This window comes from Idiotropiscis lumnitzeri, chromosome 5 (genome assembly GCF_059441095.1).
Source record: "Idiotropiscis lumnitzeri isolate Australia: NSW breed Sydney's pygmy pipehorse chromosome 5, RoL_Ilum_1.0, whole genome shotgun sequence".
Lineage (NCBI taxonomy): Eukaryota > Metazoa > Chordata > Actinopteri > Syngnathiformes > Syngnathidae > Idiotropiscis > Idiotropiscis lumnitzeri.
In genome coordinates this window covers 14,890,562-14,917,180 of record NC_142395.1, presented here as the reverse complement: position 1 = coordinate 14,917,180, position 26,619 = coordinate 14,890,562, and the positions used below count along the sequence as shown (strand labels likewise).

General features: G+C 42.0%; 1 long non-coding RNA gene across 8 annotated transcripts in view; it reads right to left on the bottom strand.

Annotated features, from left to right (window-relative positions):
- Positions 1-26,619, bottom strand: part of LOC148337015 (uncharacterized) — a 150,418-nt gene that overhangs the window by 36,091 nt on the left and 87,708 nt on the right. Inside the window, exon 7 of one of the 8 annotated variants that reach the window (XR_015843245.1) lies at positions 7,454-7,586. The exons of the other annotated variants lie outside the window; for them this stretch is intronic. This is a non-coding gene — a long non-coding RNA (uncharacterized LOC148337015). Of the gene's footprint in view, positions 1-7,453; positions 7,587-26,619 lie in introns of those variants that run through there. 8 annotated transcript variants of the gene reach the window in all.

The window sequence follows — 26,619 nt, the reverse complement described above, 5'->3', positions numbered from 1 at the left end:
CAAAAATTTTCATACAGTAGAAAAATCAAACGTTTTGTTTTTCAAAGTGACATGCAGCATAGATTTGAAGCAGTGCTCAGAAACGACACTTATTTGACAAAATATTTGTGGAGGGATTCACAGAAAAACTAAATTCTTCAAGAATTGAAGAACAGCCCAACTTTGTAAAGAGAACTGCAACACTGATGTGAAGCAGTTCTGAAAAACAGTCGTCGTTTGTCTGCGTAAATGTATTTAAACAATAAATGTCCAACATGTGTGACGGCAGTGCAAAAATAGATTTACATTCAGGGTGCCGAAAATGCCGGTTCTGAATTTGGGTCCCTGGTCAGTTTGACAGCAGATCCATTGTGGAACATCACAGGTCGGAGATTATATGGCTTTGAAAATAGAACACAGGCACACTTGTTGCACGGATGCATGCTCATCCTAATCACACGGACTGGCACTCTGCTTTAGAATGTGCTTTTAATTGGTTGATGAATTTTGCCAATTATGCCGTTGGAATTCCCCCACTCAGGAGTCACCTTTGCTAATTCGCTTCAGTCCCAAACGGACTGGTTGCAGTCAAAATTGAGTGAGGACAGCGAGTGTGCGTGCATGCTTCTGTTGTCCAATGTGTGTTTGCATATACAGTATGTTGTGTGTGGGTGTGTGTGTGTGTGTGTGTGTGTTGCTGGTGTCCCTGGCACATCATGTGAATGCGGCGCAGGCCAATTGGATTAGCAGATTACCACAAGATTCGCCCTTTGACCCTTGGAAGACACCCGGGCAAACCCACGAATTTGGCCGACAGACGCCGGCCCAGTTTGCACTGCACGACCTTGCCGTGTCTGGAAGGTCAAAGATAAACAGGACACTATAATTTGAGCGGGATTACAAGTATGCAGGGAGATTAGGCCATCGGGACAACAACAATAATCGTCATTAAGGACATGCTTCCTCAAGAGGCAAAAAGTGAGCTGGCTAGCAAATCGAACAAGACAATTATGGATGATTCATATATACGCAATATTTTCTGTGTCTATGAGGTAAACTCTAAAAAACAAAAACAAAAAAAAAACAGCCAGTTTGAATGTGACTGTTTTTTACTTTTCGGGAAATTTGCACGCGGATCCAAGTGATGACGAAGCGGATCGAGTGTGCTCACATTTCCTAGAGAGATTTTTTTCCACCCTTTGTCTTCGTCTCCCCAAACAAGTTAAAGGGACAGGGGTGGAGACAAAGATGAAGGCTTAAGGGGAAGTCATGGGATTGCGCCTATGTTTACATGCCATCGATATTTGAGTTAAGGTCAAAATTGTGTTTTCTGAAAAATTCAGAATAACACATTGACATGCCTGCATTCATGGTCATTATAATCAATTGGGATATCCCATCCAAACCTCGACGTACGGACAACCTCATCATGGAAATAAATTGCTATCTCGATACTTTCTACCATCATATTCATGTCTTTCACAACACTAATAAAGTAGTCTGTTTCCTCCACACACCTGAGTACCGCTATTTGTTGACCTCTACTTGTGAAATTCACCTCACGCTGCGCTTACAAAAAGTTCCTGTACTCAGAAAACCAAGAGTACTTCGGGATTGAGCAGGCCCAGAACACAAACAGACGTTCCGTTCAATGGAGATATCATGATACACGTTTATATGACCAAATATTCCGTAAGAAAAGGAGGACCACAGGGCGTTTCAGGTTTGTAACCGTAATAGAAGTATTCCGGTTTTGAAAGGGTTAAAGGTGTAAATACATGGCTCTACCTCAGCGATACAGTCAATTTCTAATACATCTAATGTACACAGCCCATTTTGATTGTTATCTGTTACCCAGCTCACATGTTCGTGTTTGCGGGTACGGCTCCATAAACAAGCACGAAAAGACACGACCCCGCTGCTGCCAAAAAGCTTTTGAACCAAATGACTTCCTCTCGCAAGCTAGCGCTTTAATGGCGTGTGGGAGGACATAAAACAGGTCAGGTCATTTGTCGTGGGGAAATCATATTTCCATTGAAAACATGAACACTGATTTATATTATGGGTGGTTGTTGGGAATGTCGCAATTATTTTTTTTTTTCCTTCTCCCGATCCGAGGATCGGGTTGCGGCTAATCGACGCGGCGCTGAAAGCCCTAATTAGGTTTTGCAGTGGAGTGACACGGGCAAAGAGAAGAAAAGGTGCCACAATAAATAAGTTCTCACCATGTAACTCAAAGCCTGCAATTCGAGACTTCTGCTTATGTATTAGGTTGTGGGAATGAGAAAGGTCTCAACAAAATGCATGCTGTCAAATAAATCATCCAAAAAGCAAAAACGTATTACTCGACTTTTGCCGTACTATTCAAAACAAACTAAATAGTATATACATTATTTCTTTGTGATCTTTTGCTTGTCTCGTTCATCCTCGGGTGCAAGAATTATTGTTTTCGTCTTTTGTCATGTCTTTTTTGTTGTATATATTTCTCATATTCATGTCATATTACATCCCGGTGTTATATTTTTAGGTGAGAGCTTTTATCCATTTAGAATTCAGCTATTGTGTTGCCCCGCAGATTTCAGAGTGCGGTACGCATTGAGAATGAATCATGCTGGTATTTGTGCTGTGCGAGTGAACGACTCTTAGAGTTGATAGACAGTTGCGATAGCCAATCAGATCACGAGGGGGTGACAGTAAGGCCTTCTAGCAGGCCTTGAACATGTGAACGCGTCTTGAGATTCGATAATCGCTTATGATAGGGCAGTGCTTTGCGGAATCAACAAATCCAGCCCAGATATTCTTACAGTTCAAAAATGTAAAATATATTCTTGCTTTTTTTAACCCATAATGGCCAAAGGAGGGAAAAAGTGTGGATTAGATTGCAGATGCCATTTTCTAGACGGACGTTTCAAGAGAAGCTAACTCTCGTGAGTCAACGTCGTCCAACACTCAGTAGTGCGTAAGTGTGTGTCTGTATATTATTTCTCCAGCAGTGGTGTCATAAATGATGGTATTATGAGGGGGATTCATTCAAGTTGGACTAAGTAGGACTTCACTGAAGGCCTAGGCGTGAAATGCACAGCCCGACACTGCTTTCCGGTTTAACCTGGGTTTCCCGACCATGTGCAAACAGATTGTTGGACATGTTGAAGTTGCTCTCTTTACCTTATTTACCCTCAAGTTCCTCAACGAGAACACAACAGGTGTAGTAGTAGTAGTCGTCGTTGTGCTTTTAATTGCTTTTTTTGCTCTCACTCGTCTGCTTGTCTTCTATCAGGTTCTCAAATCATGAGTAAACTGATGTTGTTGCTGTCTATTTCTCCTTATTTCTACTCAAGTCAACTAAATCGGGGATGTGAAGAGGGAGGGGCTATGGGTGACTGGACACAGCCCCTTGATGCCCAAAGTGCTTTTGCGTAAGCGTGTGGATGAAAGAAAGGGAGGGGGATGGTTGCATGAGCTGTGTAGCGGGTCTGAAGCAAAAAAAAAAAAAGAAAATTCGGTCTGACAATAATATCCCCGACCATTGTCTTAAGCGTCGGCCTCTACCTTCACCTGATCATTTCTATAAAAAGAGCTCGATTTGTTTACCCCAAATGGTCAAAAGGTACCGGCAAGTTGAGGTGATGCTGTTTATGTCTTCAACTAAGTCGCAATAGGTGTTGTCGTCTCTTATTGCTTTTAGCTCTCTTGCTTCTTCTAGTCTACCCAAAGAATCTCAAACCAGGTTTCAACAAGATTTTTTAAAATTATTTTTATCTAATTTCTTTTGCTCTCTTTTCTCTTTGTCATCCTGAAGGGTCCCCAAGCCACTACCAAAGATTGCGTTTTTCTGTCTCCTCACCTTGTTCCTCCCCATGTTGTGCAACAGGTGTTCTTGTTGATTTTCGTTGTCTTTCTTGTGCATATCTGCCTTTTGCTTTCTCTTTTCCTCTCATCTACCATTTGGTTTCTGAACCAGGAGCCAACAGGAGTTACTGTTGCTGTTATAATTTTGCTCTTTCCTTTCTCTCTGTCTGTCCCTTCTTTGAGTGTGACTGTCTGGCAGCACTCCAAACAAAACAAAAAAAACATAACACAAGAAATAAAGACAACGAGGAATATTCTCGACTCACCTGTTACTCGGTGAATTTACTCTGGCCGAATAAGACATAAAAGTTGCCTCATATTGCATGAAGAAAAAAAGGTAAATAGATGCATTTGTAAATTAGAGGCCATGTACTTGAGAGTGTTTCAAATGACCACATTGCTAAACCAACACATAAAATGTGGACATTTAGACGCCCCGTTCCTCTCTTAGGTTACAATGGAGATATTTTTGAAGGAAACGGAGTTGCCGTGTAAAGACAGATTGTTCATACTTGTCCAAACACGGCATAAATCACACAGGCAAATGTTGTTTTTCTTTTCTCGGTGCCTTGACATAAAAGCTATAAAATTATATAAACAGAGACTGTTACCTTTTTCTGTCTGCCGTGCGCAAACAAAAGACGTCTGACGAGTGACCTACAAGCTTTGGAATTTTCCACATCTTTTTTTTTTTTATGAAGAGAATTGAACTTGACAATGACAGGGCAGGTCACGTGACCACACGCGCCTGTGGCGATCTGGCACATTAAGTTGCGCATACATTCACAAATTGGCCTTTTGGATGCTTTCGAAGATGCAGCCAGGTGCTCTCAGCAGGTTTGACTGCCACCACTGACAAACAACACAAAACCTGCTCCCCCGTTGACACTGATGGCTTATGTCACTCATGCGCTGGTACTGTCCTGTGCTTGTGGGCAGGCCAGGACACCTGACGGCTGCCAGGTTGAATGCCTGCCGCCAAGCTGTGACGCATCTTAACAGCAGTGGAGATGACACGTTAGCGCTGATACCAAAAATGGAGGACAGTGCCCATTGGTCATGTCATTTTTTTATGCAAACTACTGTCAGAGCTATTCTTATTCCAGTTAGCTTCCAGTTAGCCCATCCATTTTAGCTCAAAGCTAGCAGATTTTTGCTGGCCAAATATATGGTTTGGTCGACCATTTTGGTTGTTGAATTCTCATTTGTCACAAGATCTTGAGATCTTCTCATTACGCAAAAGTAGCGTATCAAAAGAAAATGGCGGAATAGTGACGTCAGCTCCAACATGCATGACGGCAGATGTATTTATTGTTTTGCTCAGGTCATGTTAAATAAAACGGACATGATTAATGTAACTGCATTGGCTTCACTTCTTCATGTCAATTTTCTTTTTTTTTTTTTTTTTTTTTTACAAATGAACCTACTTACCGCAAGCAGTTTGTACTAATTGCAGCATTGGTTCTTCTGAAACAAAAGTTAAATTGGCAATGCAAGAAATCCTTGATTGAATCAAAAATCAAAGTTAATTGAAAATCAAATCGGTTTCGGAAATTTGAAGCAATACCCAGCCATACTAAGGAATACTTTAAAGAGTGTATTTTAATATGTTTAAATGTATTCAAATTGTGTGGTAAGACTAAAATTATTACCATTATTTTACTAATATCTGTGATTTTCACCTATTGCAAGTTCGTGTTTTGAACGTATCCCCGGGTTCATTGTCCAATCAAAAAAGATAATGTTCGCACAGTATCATGCAAATTTCACAATACTTCGGATCAGTGTGATATTACGGCAGCTGATACCTGAACCTAAAACCTCAGAAATGTAAAATGGCTGCGCAAGCTAACAACATAAAAACACCACCTAAAACATTACCTGCACAGTTAATAAAGGTTTTTTTTTCTACTTTTTTAATTTTTATGGTTCCTAGTCCAAAAAGTCAAGCCCTGAAGATGAGTTTGCGTGGCCATAAGTCGCTTACAACATTTATAACACGCTTATAACAAATCAATTCCCTTCCATTTTGAGCCAATGCAACACGTCCCAATATAGTCGTTCAGAGAGATTTTGTTATCTGTGCTGCTCAGTGACATTTTTGGCAACAGAGACACAACAAACCAGCACAAAGTGTAGCGTGACATGCCACCCTACTCTGTACACAGGCCATCAAAGTCTTCATGCACACACCAAAAGATGTCGTAAACACTCACACGGCCAACTTGGCTGCGTTTGGGCCGGTGCAACCGAGTCATTGAATAGTTTACAAAAGCTCAGCGAGGCAGACATGAGGTCACTCTGCATTAGAAGGTAAAAAGCATCCGAGCGGGACAGAATACTTATTAACCCACACAGGCGAGTGTTGCTATTGTGTCTCCATCAACCGCCGATGGAGGGGGAAGGCAAGTATTCGGGGGAGGGCTTCAGTTAAGGTTAAAATTAACCAAAAAGCACTACAATGGGGAAATGCATCAAAATGGATTAGGCGGAACACATCACGGTGGGCCGATCACACAGAAACTGCAGGAAGGTTCATCGGCCTCGTTCATAGAATGTCTCCAAAATTGTAATTCTGAATGTTTCGGTGATGTGCTGCTGCTGTTCTTCTTAGCAACATAGTTCAAATGGGGAAAATAGAAGGTAAAATATGTCATCCAAACAGTGTGTGAACTCACATGCTCATTTAAGCTGGCTTGCTGAGTCAGAGTGTGAGGTTGCTGGTGTATGAAATGAGGGGAGTACCTTTCATTTCCTCCACAGCATGGTTCTCTTGGAGTGTTCACAACACCCACACACACGCACACACACACACCTCGGGAATGCTTCGCCGCTTCATGGCAGTGAGTCAGAGATGAGCGAGAGAACACAGGAAGACATTCAAACACGTGTAGATTATAGTCACACGTAGAAAGTGGAGTCACTGGAGCCGGACATCATTAAAAGGGTTCCACTTGTTGGTTATTGCCAACAAGTGGGCAAACATTAGCCACAAGTGAATGCGGATGTTGAAGCAGTTTTATCAAAACTGGACACCATCCCGACAAGCAAGGAATGCTTTTTTTCTTTCTCCTTTTAAGTGAATTTGTTTACAAATCATTGATGTTTTTTGTCTTTTTTTCTCAGTCACTTTGGAACATTTTTGAGATCAGGGTTGAAATTTGCAAAACAGAATGGGCATTTCTCAAAACAATTCATGTGAATAGCAAAGATCACGGTTGCCCCTCAAAACAAAAAAAAAAGTACATCTCTCAAAATTAAATATTTGTGTCGTTGAACATGTCAGCGCCATCAGAACGGCACGTCTTTGTGTCACTGCGTAAGGCAGTCAAATTGTTTAGTCATGTTGTCAATATAACTGCGCATGCCTAAAGGAAGCTCTGATTTAAAAAGCCACTGAAGTGCTTAAGTTTTGATGACAAATTCAATATTCTAAAGTGAAAGTTGCACTTTCGTTTATATGGATGATGAAAACAGGGAAAGATTCAAATTTCAATTTTCATTGGCCTCGGGCCAAAGCCTTCTATGGCTCAATTTGGGAAATTTATTTTTTGTATTTCATTAGTTTAAAAAAAATTAAAGCAATTGGTAGTGAGGAAAAATACAGTCATCGTAATGGGTCCGGGAGGGTCCTTGCGCGCGAAGCCCACACCAATCTGGTGAATTGAGTCATCGGTGTATTGTTGACAAGGCGTTGTTATTTCGCTGGCTGATGTTGTGCTGCACGTCTGGAGAGGCTGCCAGCGGCCAGAGAGTTTCTGTCGTGACAAAAATTAGCGATGCATACGTCTGATTTGCAGATACGTCCATTAAAATAAAAATCTTCATTATTTTTGTATTTTTAAATAGAAATATTGATCAGGGATTAAGGTTGCCGCAGGGCATTTGCCTCCAGTCCCTCGACGGCACCACAAGAGAGTGGATCCTATGCATGCTGGCTGTGCTGGACGAGTGCATGTAGGTTAACCGGCCAACAAAATAACCGCCATGTTCGGCACGGAAAGCGCTACCATGTTTTGCGCTGTCAGGCCGCAGGGGGTTGTGACGACGTCCTAGGTCGGAATGGTTAGCGGAAGGATGACGGCGACACAGGACGGACGGAGGGACGAACAATCACAGCCTTCGGTGGTGTCCGATGCGGTCATTCACCCTCAACTTCCCCACCTGGTCACTTTTCTGTCACCTCCATCGCCGTCACCTTGTCAACTGCCATTCGTGCCACCCTGTCACCTATCCCCTTCGCCAGCCAGACTGTCAGCCGTAGTGTCATGCAAACCCCCCGCACCCGCCCCACCAACTTGGAACGCACCCCGCCTTGACCTTTGCCTCACCAGAGGCCCAGAAGGGAGGGCTGCTGTGTCCAGACATGCCTATCAGCAAGGATCACAGGGCCAGAGACGTAAATGCTATAAGGGGTCTTAGATTTATGATGCTGCGTAATATTGTGGTTAGAGCAACCCACTCAGGGCTGTTACCGACACGGGGGGAGGATGTCTACGAATGTTTTAGGCACACACGTGCGCACACAAACACACACAAGAGCGATGATATATTTGTATGCACATCATGAAGTCAGAAACAGACTTTTCATTTTTTGTCTTCTAGGTCAAGATCACACTATAATCGGCTTTGTGCCGTCCCGGATACATCTACCAAGGTTATGATAGCTAACGAAAGCCAATGAATCAACTCAAACTAAAAGTGAAAAATATTTTAGTTAATGAAATGAAGTAGAGTTCTTTAAAAAAAAAAAAACAACAACTGACAATTCATTTTAAATTATAAAACTAACAAACTAACGTAACAAACTAAATTATCGCAAAAAATGCCATTATTTTATTTGTCAATTAATTTGATACATAGGTTTTAGAGGTTTTGTTTTAAAAGTATAAAGCCATATGAGGTTATTTAGGAATTTACTTTATTACATACAACTTATTTTGCCCAATCTTACACTCAACTAATATTCCTTCTATGTATAAAAAATAGTATTATTGTTATTAAAACAATTAAAAACTTTACTCAAAGCATTTTATAAAAAAATAAAAGCTAATAGAAAGAAACATTCCTGCTACCAAAACTAACGAAAACTAACAAAATTTAATAATACAAAAGTCAAAACAAAACAAAACAAAAAATTAACTATAATGAGAAATTCAAAACTATTATAACCCTGGTCTATACAAGTGTCAACTGTATCAAATGTCAAATCTGTCTATCTTTCTCCTTCACATCCACAAATACAGGCTGGCCAATCACAGCACAGCAGAGAATATCCACGCTGCTTGCAGTAAATCAAACTTTTTAGTCTGCTCCAAGGTAACTTAATTAATACACTTACATCGTCCATAGTCGAAGGCAATACTAAAATTACCTGGCTACCCATTATCCTAAAGTTACTGGCTTGAAGACTAGCTACCATCGGCGGAGATACTAGAGGAGCGTTTATATTTGATTGATTCCATTCTACAGGCTTGTGGTACTGTCAGGATTTTCTTACTTCTGAACTATTTCCAACAGGCCAGTTTTGGGGAGGCGGTTCTGTCTCATGCAAATGAGCCACGGCCCTGCTCACCCTCATCGACTGAGGGTTGTGCTATCGTGTGTACTGCTTTGTGTTACCTTGGCCACCAATTGTGCGCACCAAATGTGCATTTTACGAACCCCCTCAGGTGGGAGCCAGCATACCCGTAGAAAACCCAAGGAGAACATACAAATGTAATTTAGGAAGGCTCGGATGCGATTAATAGATTTCTCGAACGTTTCGCTATTATTTGCCTGGAAGAAGTCTTGGGGGAGGTCCTGTTCTACATATTGCATCGCTACATGTTGAACAAGTCCCCACGCAACATTACCCATAATCCTCTGGACAAATACGCGCATGTGATGCCATAACAACGCTGTGCCGTCACTTCAGCGTGGGATGCATGCGTAGCAACAGAAGCATAATTACACATTGGCTGACTAAGTTCCGAAGGCCCACTAAGCAAGCCTTCTTCCTCCCATCCTCCCTCCCTCCTCTTCTTCACAAGCTCCCACACTGATATTTAACAAAACATTAATCTCCTTGCCAGTGCCTCCAAAGAATGGGCGCTGATCGAGCTTGAGCGCCGAGGCCCGGCTAATAGTCATTCCATTGTCGCGGCCTTTTATTTACGCCTTGGCTCGAGCCGGCAGATGAGGTAAGTCTCTTTTTTTTTTTTTTTCTTCATGTTATTATTCACAAGTGGTGATACATAAAGCCAGATTACACAAATGTCTCTCTGTTTCAGGCCCCGCGTAACCCCCCACCCCCTTTTGCTTAATGTCCACCACCTTCTTCCCTCCCTGTCCCCTCCAGTGGCTTTCAATAGCACATTTCCCCCCCACCTCCCAGCCTCCCCCTTTTTTCTAAATCACCCTGTGCATTTGCATGTGAATCGCTTGTATATCTTCTTTTATATGATGCACCCACAACAGTGGCAAAAAAAAAAAAAAAAAGGACCCGCATCCAACCCTGACCCCCACTCCCTTCCGACACAGACACATACATACATGGACACACTAAAAAAAAAGAAGAAAAAAAACAAGATGTTACTCTGCGACTCCCCTCCCTGCGTTGGGAACAGAGCAGGTTTTATGATATGGAGACAAGTCCTTTGTGCTCTCCCCAGAGACGAGGCCTCTGTCTGCCCATGTTACTGGGGCGATAATCCTGCTGGAATTTCTCCTAAGCACTTTTTACTGACATTTTCAATTACCGCCATGCCAGCCTGCGCTAAATGCCATTTAAGAGGGGCCCCCACGTCATCTGCATGCTGAATCATATTTGGGACTCAGAGGGATTGCCGTTGGCCGACCCCCTACCCTTGGATGGTCACATATGTTTGTGGGGAAGAGGTGGGGCGCACTAAATGAAACTTTGGCTTGCTTAGACAAACCTGCTTATACGGGGTCGGGTCGCGGAGGCAGCATCCACAGCAGTGAAGCCCAGACTTGCCTCCCCCGAGCCACTTCTTCCAACTCCGGAAGGATCCCAAGGTGTTCCCAGGCCATCCGGGAGACAGTCTCTCCAGGTTGTACTGGACATGCACGGAACAACTCACCAGGGAGGCGTCCAGCAGTCATCCTTATCAGATGCCTGAGCCACCTCATCTAGGTCCTCTCAATATGAAGGAGCAGAGGCTCGGGTCTGAGTCCGTCGAGGATGACCAAGCTTCTCAGCCAATCTCTAAGGAAGAGCTCGATCACCCTGTAGAGGAAGCTCATTTCGGTCGCTTATATCCGGGATGTTGTTGTTTGGGTCACCATACGCGAGGGGAGGAACACAGATTGACCGGTAAATAGAGAGCTTCAACTTTCGTTACTCCTCCTTCTTCACCACGACAGAATGATACAGAGTCGCCATCACAGCAGACGCTTAGACAAAGCAAAAAAAACCAAGAAATCTGTCCCCTCTTGTGGCATTATAAATAGTTCTAGATAAAATGCGCTTTGTGGCATTTAAGTTTGCAAATTTTACAGACAGTGTGTCTGCACCCGAAAGGAGACACTCTCAATTTACCAGTCGATTTACGTTCCTACCCTCAAAGATCTTCACCAGCTGTGGGTTGTGACAGAAAGAACAAGATCTCAGTTGCAAGCGGCCGAAATGAGCTTCTTCCGCAGGGTGTCTGGGATCTCCCTTAGAGATAGGGTGAGATGCTCGGTCATCCGGGCGGGACATAGAGTCGAGAGTTGGGAGGAGCCAGATGAGGCGGCTCGGGCATCTGGTATCCTTAGGATGCTTACCTGGTGAGGTGTTTTGTCACACTGGCAGGAGACCCAAGGACGACCCAGGACACGCTGGAGAGATTATGTCTCCCAGCTGGCCTGGGTATGCCTGGGGATCCCTCCGGAAGAGCTGGAAGACGCGGCTGGGGAGAGGGAAGTCTGGGCTTCCCTGCTGAAGCTGTTGCCTCCGCGGCCTGACCCCAGTTAAGCAGCAGATAATGGATGGATGGATGGAAGTCCGCAATTTGTTCAGCAAATTTGTGCATTGCATGTCAGACAAATGGAAAGAGCAGAAAAAAAAACAAATGAAGTAAAACACAACAAAAAAGTTTCAGTGAAATCCCACTTTCTGCCAATTAAATTTATTCATCATCTCTTTTTCTACCAAAACAGCAGGAAAAAAATAAAACCAACTTAAATTCATGTTAAAAAATGTCATAAAAATGAAGGAAGGAAAGAGCCATCGGAGTCACATTCTCTGACTTTAAACAGCACAACTTTTGTATGCATTACTGCCTCAAGTCACAGGCGCACTTACACACCATTCAAACCTGCCTTGTAATTTACAACATCCACATCATCCAGAGATCGAGACTCGCAAACCCAAACAGACACGTTGACCTCGACGGTGAACGCGATTCAGCTTGTTTTTCGCCTTCCCCTCTATGAAAAAGCACTTCTTTACCATGTCGCAATAACTCAAGACGTGGATCACCATTTGCCCCCGCGCTCTCCTCAACCACTTCAAAGCGTACCGGCAGATTTATAGCCATCAAAGACCGATGTTATAGATCATAAGAGATCACTCTAATACAAGCATTTACTTTAAAACAACTCCCGCTATCCTTAAACTGTCCACAGATTGCTTCAGCCGAGTTGCGTAACGGTCTTGCTGAATTCAGAAGGCGCCAATTAAACGAGTCAAAGGCACACGCTGATAAACATGTTTGATACCAACCCCCGTAATCTCCCTTGCAGTCATTGATGATCCAAGAACAGCTGTTTACATGTTTTATTTTTTTTCCTCCCTGCCGCCAAGCTGACATCATCCACCGGAGCGCCCCTTCCTTCCTGTCTTGCTTTTGGATGGGCTTTGTTATGACAGGTTTAATTGAGGGTTGTCAAGGCATAACATTTTTGTAAATATCACACGCGCCAAGAGAGAGCGTCAACGAGAGGAAACGGCCCGTAACACACACACAGACTATCACACGCACACACACGGCGAGTGTTGTTCGTCCCGCACCAGTGACAATGTGTGCCATTGTACACATACGTATCGCCGAGAGGCATTTTGATACTTAAAAAAGACAAAGGAATACACTAAGTATGTTGACTCTTAGTAAGAGTGCCCCAATTTACGAAATGTTCAAGTTATGAGCATCGCTTGACTAATTTTTATGTTTTATGTGTGGAGAATGAATTACAATTCCAAGTGAGTTTAAAATATGCCGCTGCTCGAGTCAAGTGACAACAGTAACTGATGCACTTTCAGGCATTTATTGACTGAAACAAACATCCAAAGACAAGTAAATATTGCAAATGACCAATCCGCTTGCGATGCCGCACACCAGGCCACCACGTCAACACGCAAATATATAGCACGTGTGTGACTTTCTTCTTCGATTCCGCTCATTAAACCAGTTCATTTCTATACATTTGCTTTTGTGATGTTTTACTACGTTTATATATCGATATTACCCGACACTAAGTAATAGTTTTCTTAATTGAAAACATTCCAAAAAAAAATAAATAAAATCTGGACTGGACTGGATCGATGCATATCAATTGATTACCAATTCATAGTAACCAATTAATCAATTAACTTCCACTGTATCGGGAAATCATGATAATCTTGCCTCTTTTTACTCATGCATTGACGTCATTGGCTTGTTTTGTTGAACACAAAGTTAGTTTTTAGTTGTATGAACGGCAACAGTGTCTGTCTGTCACTATAGTGTATGTCAGTCTTCAGTCCTGTTCGCCGAGGGCCGGTGCCCTGCCCGTTTTCCATCTCTCCGTGCTGCAACACACCTGATTCAAATGATCAGGATCATTATCTGGCTTCTGCAGACCTTGCTGATTATCTGATCATTTGAATCAGATGTGTTGCAGCAGGGAGAGATGGAAAACGGGCAGGACACGGGGCCCTCTGGGAACAGGATTGAGGACCCCTGGTGTATGCCAAAGGCATACATAGATCAAAAATACATTATTTGTAGTCAATGCATGAACGATCAGGTTGGAAAGCAATCTTCAAGCGCCTACAATGGTCATCTGCGCTCGTCCTAGCTAAATTTACATCATCTACCCGTGTGTGTCGGTTTGCAGTTGCTAATAAACATACATTGTGCACTCCAATGTTCTGCATGGACTCTGGTGAGTCAGTTTCTGCTTCCGTAACGTCCTCTCGGGCACTGAATTTAACGGAAATGAGAGTAACCGCAAAGCTAGTAGGCTGTGTTCACTCCCACAACGGCGTTTCTAACAGCGGGCATCTGACAAAAAGACCACACTTTGAGCTGGACACGTGCTGAGCATGACAATTAAGAATGAATTATTAAATTATTATTAAATATAATAATTTTCCTCATTAAATTAATGAATAAAAAGTGCTCAGTATAGGGATGTGTCAGCAAACAGAATTTTGGTGAACATTCAAGAAGGTATTGCTTATTAGATGGTCAGGGTGGCAACATAGTTAGCTAATGCTAATCTCTGTTTCTTAGCTTTGGGCTTTGACCCCAGAAAAATGATTTGATGAACTGATTAATTAAAAAGCTGTTTTTCTTAAAAAAAATAAGGACATTTCTACAGTGTGCATGATTTGCCTTTGCTGCATTTAGCAACAACATGTTAATTAGCATCCAAGAAATGTCTTTGTTTAAGTAATGACGTGTTCTGACTCAGCTGGCTCCCCCCTCACTCTCTACCGCCCCTAAGATGAGTCACTCCTTCGAGTGTCGCTTACCGGAACCCGCTCGGCCCCGACACAATGGAGGCCTCACGCAAAAAATAAACCTCCGTGCATGTAAACCCGCAGCGAGGCGCCCGCTAATGACTCACAGGGCGCCGTATGAATGGCTTGCAAAGGAGCTGAAGTGTGCAACGCCGACCAGGTGCTCTTTGAAGCCTGTCACTCGGATGACAATAACACAATAAGACATTCATCTTCACGCCTGATGAATGAACACGCACGAGAGATGAGCTCAGCTTTTTGCTAGTGGCCACACACACGCACACACACAAAAATTACATTGTCATTTAAAATTAATAGTGAAAATAAAACCATTAATAATTAACTGCCCGTGGGGTTTGCTTTTGTGCAACAATTTTATGATATAGTCTGACAAAACTTTTTTAACTCATTTCAAATCCACCAAAAATCACCCCTGCACCACAACTTAGACCTCCTTTCACATGGTCTAAAGTCGAGTCTATTCTCTCACACCAAATTGTAGGAAAGAACGGCCATCATTTGGTAGCACGGTCTGACAAATTTCCAAACTTGGCAAACTAGACTTGCACAGGCACGAAAATGAAGCTGAGCCACTTTTTATGGCGGGCGCACGTGCGCCTCTCTAGAAAAATATGACCCATTGTGTTCTCTTCAAAATGTTTATTACATGCTTGGAATCATACTGAAAGTAAAAAAAATATATATATATTTTGGAACAATTTAATTTGAGTTTTTATGTTTGAAAAGCAATATTTCTGACAAAACACTATTTTGGCATGACTTTGGACTCCAAATCCCTTTTAGGATGGCGGTTGAGACATCAAATCTTGTGAAACCTCAGTTTGGAGTGCAACAAGGCACTAATTATTTGGCTCGCTCTGGACATTAGTTTAATAGCAATGTTCAAGAAATACTCCTCCATAAAAAGCGCACAAATTTAAAAACATTTTTTTTTTTTTAGATTTTGACAATTTTCAGTAAACAATTGAACCCAAACATTCCCACAAAATTTAGTGCAATATAAAGGCGTAGTTAACAAACATCCAATAATTTGTCCTGATTGAATCTGAGCCATTTAGACATTTTGCGCATTTTCGACTCAACTTAGTCCATTAATTGCACAAAACCTAGTACAAAAAAAAAAAGAAAAAAAGTTCAACCCTACAAAATCACGCTGCGCCTTTTCATAATCACAAAATGTTGAATTTTCCATGATACAAAGTTTGAGTAAACACAGACATCCTTATTTACTGTTGGAAGTCACTTTATAACAATGGAGTCGATGAGATGAATTCATTCCAGAGGCTCTTTAACAAGATTCCTGGGTGGCGATATAAGGCCGCACCTCCGCCCCACTAAGAGATATGATGAAATATGAAAATTGACAGCGCCGCCAGGCTGCCGTTTACGAGAAGCCCCCCCCATTAAACTGGACGCCTGTGTCCTCCATAAGTCATCAGGTGCAGCGCTCATCGCTGACGAGGAGCGATTTACGAGTGCGTTAGACGAGGCAAACGTTGACATCATCAGCTATATCTCGCCGCCATCATGATCGCGCCTCTCGAGAAGCTTCATAGACTCATTCGCAGCGTGTTTGCTTGACTAGCCAGTAAACAAGAAGGACCCATGCCATGCTTGTGTGATTCTAACGGGTCACGTCAACTTCCACTTGTCTCTATAATTTAGTGCAACTAACCAATGCATTTAGTGCATTTCGAACGATTAGAAAAATAATTGTCCTCACTTAAAACAAAACCCCAATATTTTGACACAATTTCATTGACAAGCTGAAATGCTCCTTTTTGTCCAATAACTGTAAAAAAGTGAGCTATTCAGAGTATTATTGTTAAGCTGTAGGGTGTAACAAAAAAAATCGGTAACCGGTTTTGATATAAAGAGATGCAAGTGCATCGAACCAAACCAAATAGAATCCATTTTAAAATATATTCAGATAATCCGATTATGTGGCGTACTGTACTAAACTGCATAAATTGTACAAAAATAACTAAATAAATGAATGTGCAAAGGTGAGGTTTGATTCCCCGGATTAAACCCAAAATGTAGATAGATTCGAATAGTTTGGTTAAGTATTACAAACGTGAGCAGCCTGCGCCGCTGGGCGTGCTTGGCTTAGGATTGTTTGCATATTTTCGGCCATGACGCGCGTGCGCACTCACACACAGGGAGTCAGGTGGTCAAGGGAAGTGCTGAGGGCAGCGAGCCAAGCAGGGCCAGACAACAGCTATGACAACAAGGGAGGCTGAGGATGAACACTGTACTATGCCGCTGCAGTTGCCGCTGTTCAAGTTGCAGGTCATGTTGCCTCGGGGCTTGCAGCGGGGGCACCACGACCTGGATGGGAAGCAGAAGCACACATCCCAACCTTGGACTCGACAGCAAAGAAAGAGCAGTTGGAGGGATTCAAGCTATGAGCCAGACAACCTGGAAGCGGCAACTTCAGACCTCGGATGTGGTGTGAAGAAATGACAATGAGACTCGATGACGTAAAAACAGCGTTCGGGTGTCAAGTAAATAATAATAATAGTAATTAAAGCTGCAAGCTGCTATAAACGAGTCCTCGCATCTTTCTATTATTTTCAGCAAATGCTCGAAATGGTCATCAAACCTTGACACTGTGCTCCACCCACATTAGACGTAGGAAAAAAGCTTGGCAATCTAGTGTCATTTTATGCAGGATGCTGCTTCCAATAAGCGATCGTTTCGATTACGTCGCAATACAAGACTTGGAATTTGTAATTCGGGTACCTTGTTTCGAAAAAGTACTCAAGCTAACCACAGCAACATTTGGTTATGCTATGACAGTAACATGCCACCAACGCCGTAAGAAGGGCGACTTCAAAATAAACATTGCCTTTCTAAAATTTACGTGGACATCAATTCCAAGATACACTTTTATTTTCAAGTTGTTCCCGGGCCCGACAGCATGTCGCGGGCCAACGACTTCAACGACACAGCAACGTCCTGAAATAACGTTCAATCGCTAACAAATGAGACTAAAAAACAACTTCAATACGCTGACACCGTATTGTACGCCGCCTGTTGCCGGCATTTAGCGCTAGCGGTGCTCAAGTGCCTCCGTCGGATTACTTTTCAAGGGAAGTTAAGGGACGTCAATGACAGATGTCAATCCTAATGATCACTTTTTAACAAAGCCAGGTTTACTCAAGTATTGTTTGAACCGGCAGAATTGCCACCGTGCTTCTGACGTCATTTCGTTTCACAGACCAAAAACTATCGGGAGAGATTTGTCTAAAATCTCACTCATGTTTCTAGAAAGACAAATAGTGTAGTGCTTTAAATTTAAGTATGAGATGTTGTCAAATGAATACTAGCTCCTGAGCCCATTTGAATGTTGTTGCTAACCAAAACAGCAGCACAAATTGAGGCATAATAGTCCTTTTAATTATTGTTTAAACTCCCAATGCACTTTACATGAATTGTAATACAGGCTTACACATCAATTGTTTATTATTTAAAAAAAAAAAAAAAGCTGACGAATAGAGGCCTTTCCCTTCTGCCTTTGAGTAAAATGACACCAGTTTTCGCAGAAGCAAGCAAGCGGGCCCGGGTTATCTTGGCAACGACTCGGCCTGGCTCAGCTTGAGCTCGTGTCCCCGCCGCTCGCGAGACTGACGTCCATGCAAATCATAACAGAGGCGAGCAGCCGGGGTTCAGGGGGGCCCCCGCCGGCCCACCAAGAGCATCGACAGACAGACAGACAGACTGGGACAAATTGGAACAATCGAACCCCCCCCACCCCAACCTTCTATTACCACCCACTCTTCCTCTCCGTCGCAGAAGCCTCTGCTCAGGGGGCTAATTCCAACTTCAGATCACCATTTGTACTTATTATGCTGACATAATTAATCCCCTGTTGTGATCAGTGGGGGCATGAGTGGGGGCCTCTTCGCCTCATTGGAAGCCCCGCCCCCCACTACCCCCCTCCCTCCTCTCTCTGCCCAACTTGTCTGGTGGCAGAGGTCTATCTCTTCATAATCTGCAGCGTAGCTGTCTGAGTTATTGTTTGAGCCGGTGGCCCACCAGCGCTTTCATGGTGACATACTTAGCAAAGTGGGACAAATGGATCGAGATTTTTTTTTTTCAAAGTTGTGTTAAAAAGTTGAATTATGTATACTGAATTCTTTTTCAAATTTTTTTCGGAATATGAAGCGGTTATTAATTGGCTATGGTATTATATATCAAAGTTATTTAATATTATTTGTTAGATTGGGTTCCAAATATTTGTCATTAATGACTGAATAAATAAATATATTTTTTATTTAATTATTTTAAACTTTTGGCATTTGACTTTTTGTGCTCAATGTTCTCCTTGTTTCGCCCTAGATTCCCTTACAAGAGCTTTTTGTTCTCTGACTTTATTGCTTTTGTGCTCGCACCACCACGTTACACTTACTTTACTTTTGTCACCTCACTATCCACACAGTTGCGTGCAGGTTCTAATTCTTTTTGGGTGGTTTATTTTTGTTATTGCCTTCTTGTTATCGAATAACAGCTCATCACCTGTCGTTCTTTGGCTGAATAACAGAATTTGAGTTGTTGACCATTTTATTGTGGTTTGATGTGAGTCAAGGTTAGGAGAAGCAGATATAACAATGAGGGAGGATGAGGTTTAGATTGGTGGGTGTGGGGTGGGGGGGTCTCATCAAAAAACACCAGCTGGATTAATAAATCCACATCTTAAAGTGTCGGCCGGATTACAAGCGGGGTCGTCTCTGTTGAGAAACATATGTTGGCAAGGCTGAGCAAACATTGCGCGAATAATAACACGCACAGATGATCGGTGCCGGGTGGACGGACACAAGGGTGCTTCCGAGAAATCAAAGAGATTGATGCTTAGTTGAACTTTGATGCGATGGTGTGTGGGGGTGTGTGTGTGTGTATGAGAGGTCAAAGCTCGGTGGAAAAACACAGTTTGTGCAAATATATAATTCAGGGAAATTACCCGCATATTCAATATCATCATGCAAGCTGGGTAAATAAAAAACAGGTTGCAATGAAAAGGGCAAAACAAAAAAAGGTAAATGTTTGCAAAATTGATCTCCTGTCAGATGAGGAACTTTAGTCTTGTTTTGGCCTTGAGTCCGCTTCATAACTAGTCAGGTCACTGAAAAATTATTTTTTGAGAGTTGTGAATACGTTACAGAACTTAGACTGAAAAATATTTTGCCTTGTTTTCTTTGATGTTTTCTCAGGCGACACCTTTTTGTTTTTAGTAACATTTTAGTCACATAACCAGTGTGATAACTAATATAGTTATATAGAGGGGTAACCACCACATCAGTGTTATTTAGTGTTGGGTGATACCACAAATATCCTCACTGATACGACCAAGTAACATATGCGGGCATGACCGAAACTGATATTAGAATAGAAAAACATGTTTTATAAAATATGATCAATATTACAGCTTCCGTTTCAAATTGTCGTCTTTTTATATTACAACCACAAACGCTCAAAAACTACTATTCCCGTGTTGATTCTTCTGCACGGAACCGTCCAATAGGGGTATTACTTTTGATATGATTCAACATGAGTGTGAACTGACATTTTCACAGATGACTGATCATTTTATGGCACCTATCTATTAATTTGTGTCACACAGAACATGCACAATAACTCTTCTTATGTGTCCTTTGTTCTTGGGCCCGCACTACAATATGTCAAATGCAATTGTGCAAATACATTGATGTTCCAACATCCCTCCTCTGCATAAAGATTCCTAAGATGGGCTGTGATGTCATGATCAGAATTATAGCTTGTAGTTCATTGAGGTCTCGGCATTTTCACGTTTCTTGCTTCAGGGAATTATGATTTCTCATTCAGTTTTGTACGCCACTATGGTAAACAGTAGGGACTGTATCAGTACATATATTCAGATTCAGAGATGGAGCGGTTCGAGCAATACCGAGTTCCCATACAGACCGTAGCTGGTAAAAAAAAAAACACAGGCAGTGTAACTGGCTCGTGCGTCTCCTCCGCAAACAAACACAGTGAAGCTCAGCCTCTGGCTAGTGGAAGTCACGCTTACAAGTCTTGAATTTGAATGGCAGCACACAAATGTGAAGATCAGCACAAATTCCATTGGTGTTGAATCGCATCATCGGTGCTGTTCAACTTTTTAGAGTTGTACTGCCTGCATTTGTTTCCCTTAAAAGAAGACAAAGTGTTTTAACACGTTCACTAAAAGATTTTTGTTCCCTTAGTGTAAGAAATGTAAACCGTTCCCCCAAAAAATATCATATAAACCGAGCCATGATTTTTGTTTTCCCATTACACGCTTAATGATCATGATCGCAAACAAAAGGGGTCACCTTGGATCAAAACCCTAACGCACGTCTGTGTTAAAATACACACCGTCTCATCGGTTTAGTGTGCGTTTGCAAAGAACTGCGTACAACGAGAAATTGACAGAACTGTACAATCAACGTGAAACCGGAACCGTGTGAATGTGAAGCAACTATTGACTTGTTACATATTGATATTGATGCTTTAAATTTCCTCATTGACCTCCTCGAGCCTTCATCCTGATGGATGCAAAAAACAAAACAAAAAAACCCCCAAAACATTCCCAGCCTCAAGGTTGCTTGTCGGCGATATTATAGATGCTATTTCCCGTGTCGCTTTGTGAACATTTCCATGATCAGACACTACAAAACCTTATTTGACCATCCGGAACATTTGGCATTGCACCTGCTACAGCGATGGGAAGCTGCCTGTTATTTTCACCCTCAAAAGAAGAGCGTGTACAGTCAACAGCTGCATGTACCACAGCAGGAATTTGGAGCAGAAAACACCAAATTTGCAGAGAGAAAACAGTTGATGTGATTATATGAGTAATAAAGGAACCACAATATCGTTTACCCACAAAGACTTCTCTCATCGGACTTATCCCCCCCCCCCCATGCCCCACCCCTTTTCACTTTCCACTCCTCATATTTACATAAAAGTTCAGCTGCATATTAAAAGGCGCTAAAATATTCACACTGTCAAAGGTGGTCAAAGGCTTCTGCGTTCACACAGGAGCTGACAAAGAGGCGGCGCCCAGCGCTAAGCCAAAAGACCACTGTTGAAATAAATCAGTGCATACAAAAGACACAGGGAGATAATGGGGCGGGGAAAAGCTGGGACCGGTCCAGAAAAGAGGGAGAAAAACTCACATAGCAAGCGAGCAGCTGGCTGGGAACAAAGTCTGCGCATAGATTAATATTTAGTTTGCGGCACAATTTGTCCGGGACATACAGTATCACAGGAGGGAAAACATCATAACTCCCACAGGGCTTCAACCTTGCTGTGAATCAAAATCAAACAAATAACATGAAGAGGGGGTGAAAAAAAGAAAACACACACACACACACACACAAAAAGTTGGCAGATGGTTTGGAATGGAGGCTTGTAAGATGGGAACAGAGTAACCCAGAAACATCCGCTGATGGGATGTGGAGGCTTTGCGCCAGGTTGTGGTGTGAGCAATATGTGTGTGTGTCCACGTAAGAGTGGGCGGAATCAAGCAAATATGGATCAGATCCATACTGGAGTGAGTGAAGTGAAACTAAGGTCACTAACAGGTGCGTAGATTTTAGCTGAGGTTACTTTGCAACAATTGAGTAAATTGTTTACATTCCAAAACAACACAAGATTTGCTCATGTTCCCAACAAGTAGCTAAAATGTAGCAAAGTTTTGTGTCTGTTCCTAAAACATGGTTAAGTTTACATTCCAAACCAGTGAATCAAGTGCAGCTAATAAACATAGCTAAGGTTCACTTTACTATAGCGCAGGGGTGGGCAAACTTTTTGATTGGCGGGCCACAATGGGTTCTAAACTTTGGCAGATGAAGCAGATGGATGGAGTGATTTGGTAAACTCACGTCATCGGAGAAAAAAAAATATATTTAATTTTAAATGAAAGTGAACAAAAGCATATATATATGTCTTTGAAAATCACAGTATTTAGAAAATAAAACATGAACAAGGTTTATTCATTAATTGTTTTTCAAATTCGGCGGGCCAGATTAAAACGTTTAACTAGCCACATGTGGCCCCCGGGCCGCAGTTTGCCCACACCTGCTATAGAGGTTGCCTCACATTTCCAACAAGTGAACACAACTTGGCTATTAGCTAAGGTTCGTTTATGTTCCTGACAAGTGAGCACAACATAGTTAACGTCTATTCACACACTGAACGAAGCGGCCGAACTATCGCAAACGGGTTGGACGAATGTTTTGATGAGTGGCAGATCTCTTCAAAATGTGAATCACGGTTGCACAATGTGTTTGACGGAAATGCCGCATACTGTGACGCTTGTTGACATACTTCGCCCGTGGAATTTAGTTGAGGGGTGTATTCTGGACAAGGTTGTGTATTTTCGGGGAATATCCTGTTCTTGCAGCGTGAAGTAAATAAAGTTTTTTTTTTTTTTTTTGCGACACACCTCCCGCGTCTCCTTTTCTTCAGCACCACAATATGATACATTTCTGGGTTTTATACGAGTGGGAACCAGTATTTATTCTCGCCCACATCCTCTTTCCGAAGCAACCTGTAATTTCCTTGACTAACACTATCTTTTTATGTATTAAAAATAGATACAGTACAGCATATTATATGGGGACCATCACAACCCGATACAGGCTTTTTTTTTTTTTTGCTTGCGATGGTCCAGTCCAGGCATCACACAGTGTTCAGCGGCTCTTATGCTTAAAAAAAAGTTAGTCAAATATAGACTTCCCTGAGAAGTGAGTAAAAAATACTTTTCGTACCATCCAACGGAGTAAATCTTATCCCTCATAATGTTATGTCTACTAATCTAACTATGTAGCTAGGGGTTGTTTAGGTTCTCCAAAAACAGAGTGAAACGTATCTTGTTTCTGCACTCAAAATATGAGTAAAATGTAGCAAATGTTCGTTTATGTTCCTAACAAAATAGTAAAACTGAGATTGTAGCTAAGGTTTGATGAAGTCCCCAACAAATAAATAAAATGTAGCTCAGATTCGTTTATGTTACTAACAAGTGATTAAAGTGCAGTTATGGATCGTTTCCATCACCATCAATTCATCAAAATGTTACAAAAGGTTTGTTTAGTGTGGCGGACAAATTAATGAAATTTAGCTAGGCTTAGTTTCGGTTCCGACAAGTGTGCAGAGCACACACTCGCTAATTATATATTCCCGACAAGTTTACGTTCCCAACAAATGTAGCTAAGCTAACATTTCCAACAAGTAAGTAAAATAGCTCTAGCTTGTTTATCTCCCTAAATATTGAGTAAACCCGAGCTAAGGTTAATTTGGATTTCCAGCAAGTGAGTAAACCGTAGCTAAGATTTGTTGACATTGGTCTCCAGACAAGTGAGTGAACCGTAGCTTAGACTCATTTACTATGACAACAAGTGAGTACAGAAGAACATGGTGAAGTTTACTTTCCCAACAAGTGAGTAGAACGCAGCTAAGATTTGTTTATGTTTCCGACAATCAGTGAAAAGTAGAAAAGGTTCCAATTTGTTTATGAGGTAAAATACCTTCGACATGAGTGATGCTTTTCTTTAACTGCGCTAGAATGCACTGGCCATTAGGACCCTGCTTGTAGTTGAGTTGACTTTTTATGAAGCACTCCTTTACATTTTTGCGTTTGAAGTGAGGGCTGCCTGCCCTCCTGTCATTTCCTGCTTCGGGTGAGAATGCTCAGCGACTGCTCACGACGTAGGTAATTAAACGCGGCGTGGAACTTCCCACTGAGCGGCCAATTCGGCTGATGTTACGCCGACATAACGCCTCATTGGTGGGCGCTAAGGTTCACTGAACGTACCATTTACCCTGCGGGCGATGGGGGTGCATGGCCTGTAGTGTGAGGTTTATTTACATTTTGGACTGGAACAAATGTATTCACCATTTTTCATTTTTTTTTGGGCTACACATTTTAGAGGGCACAAATAGGCAGAGCACACTTACAGTAATTGCATAAGGAATATGAAACTAAATTCCAATCCACACACGTCAGTTCCTGGTTATGATTAAACCAGAGTCAGTCGGGCCTCCATGGCACATTAATTTCATAGCTCTATGAATTTACTGCCTTTTTTTTTTTTTTACAGGCAGACGTTTCAAACAGAGGTCAAAGTCAAGGGCGTAAGGTTCGGACGATTCACAGCTGGAAACCTGACAATTGTTGACATTTCAGGACTCTTTTTGAAGCAGATACGGGGGTAAGTGAGAAAGTGACAAAGTTTGTTTTTGAGGGGTAAAATTAGTTTTGGTGCGTACAGACGGTGGAATGGAGGGAGGAGGGAAGGAGGGAGGAAAGGAGGGAGTTATCAAGGGAATGAGAGATGGCGGGGAGAGAGAAGCAGGAAGGAAGGAAGGTATTTAGATAGGTGGGGAGGGAAGCGGGAGGGTAGGTAGGTAGGTAGGTTAGTCGTTACAGGTAGGTGGGCCCCTCTTAGGGGAGGAGGCAGGGAGTGAAGGAGTTATGAAGGGAGTGAGAGAGGGTCAGAGGGAGGCAGGTAGGAAGGTAGTTATGTATTTGGGCAGGGAAGTAGGGGGTACATAGGTAAGCTAGATACTTGTTGTAGTTGAGAGTGTTTTTGTTTGGTTGATAATTTAGTTGTTGGGTGGATACAGTAGGTAGGTCGCCATTATATGTTGTGCTATCAAAATTAATGAGTGTTTTTGTTGTTTTGCCAATGGCTAGTATTTTTCTGTCAATGTGGCATAATTCTACTCAATACAACACTTGCATGTCAACCTAAATTCAGAAGAGCCAAAGACAGATTTCCGCCATGTAATACGGATTACTTGACCCTGAAGTCTTCCTGAATAGTCAATCAAGAAAATGTTCCATCCCCATCTTAAGTATGAATTTATATGCTGCAAAAGTACATCCTCTCATCAGATACATGCAAATTAGGCCATAGTGTGTCAAAGGTTTTAAGGGTGCATTGTGCGAGTGTCAGCTCGAAGGCGCCGTGTGTAACCGTTTTTGTCGTGGACTGACAATTTGAAAGTTTTTCACACTTTGCCCGTGCCAAGGCTGTTCCCTATTTCCCCTCTTTTCCACTTCGCAACCATTTCCGCCAAACTTAAAGCCAAGCAGAAAATATGGAGCGTCTAATCTGCGGGCCTCATGTTGCAGGGGCCTTGCTGTGTATCAACAAATGGCTGAGTGTTCCGAACGAGTTGAGGGAGCCCTCTGTTTCCCCGGGCATGTTGATATAGAAGGGCGAATAAAAAGAATTAAGTTTGTGTTGTGTATTCAAGTTTTTTTTGCCAGTTTTTCACCCATGGACATCACTCTGAGCTCTTTGTAACAAATATAAATGAAGTCTACACAACTGAAACCGACCATAGAAATTCAGTGCTATTTGTTTGAATAAATTTCCATCTTCTTTCAGCTTTACACAGTATTGTTTATAACCAATGACAGCGCTGTTTTTTTTTCTGTTAGTTACACCTCTAACTCGTATGTAATGTACAGTAGTCTCTACAAGAATAACCTAAAACTGAGTGGAAACGTTCATTGCCATTTATTGTTGGAATAGTCAATGTTGCACCACCTGGGCAACAAAACCTACCTGTCAGTCATGTTTTGTTTTTTTTTACACATGAAAAATGAGTAGCTATTAGGATTGTGCATAAATCAGTGGTGACTCAAGATGCAAATTGGCGATTTAAAAAAAAATGTCAATTCAGAATTTTCAACCCACTCTAGCTAGCTAGCTGAAATAACAAAATACAGTTGGATTTAAAATTTTACCAAAAGTGGAAAAAAAAAAACATCCTTGGTTCTGTTATTGGCCAGGGTATGGCGAGTGTCCTGAAGGTTAGAGTAAGTTATTCTAAACTAAAAAGGAAAACCGGTTGCGTTATCGTGTCGGACGCATGCATTTTTGGTATGTGTTGAAATGTTTTCAAGAAACTGAATATGAGATTGACAAAGCACTTTGGACAACATATGGTGGAGATAAAATCATATCATACCATGATCAAATTTGCAGAATTAAATTTTCTGGTCTATGATGTTTTTTGGAAAATTATAATTAGTAACCCATTTG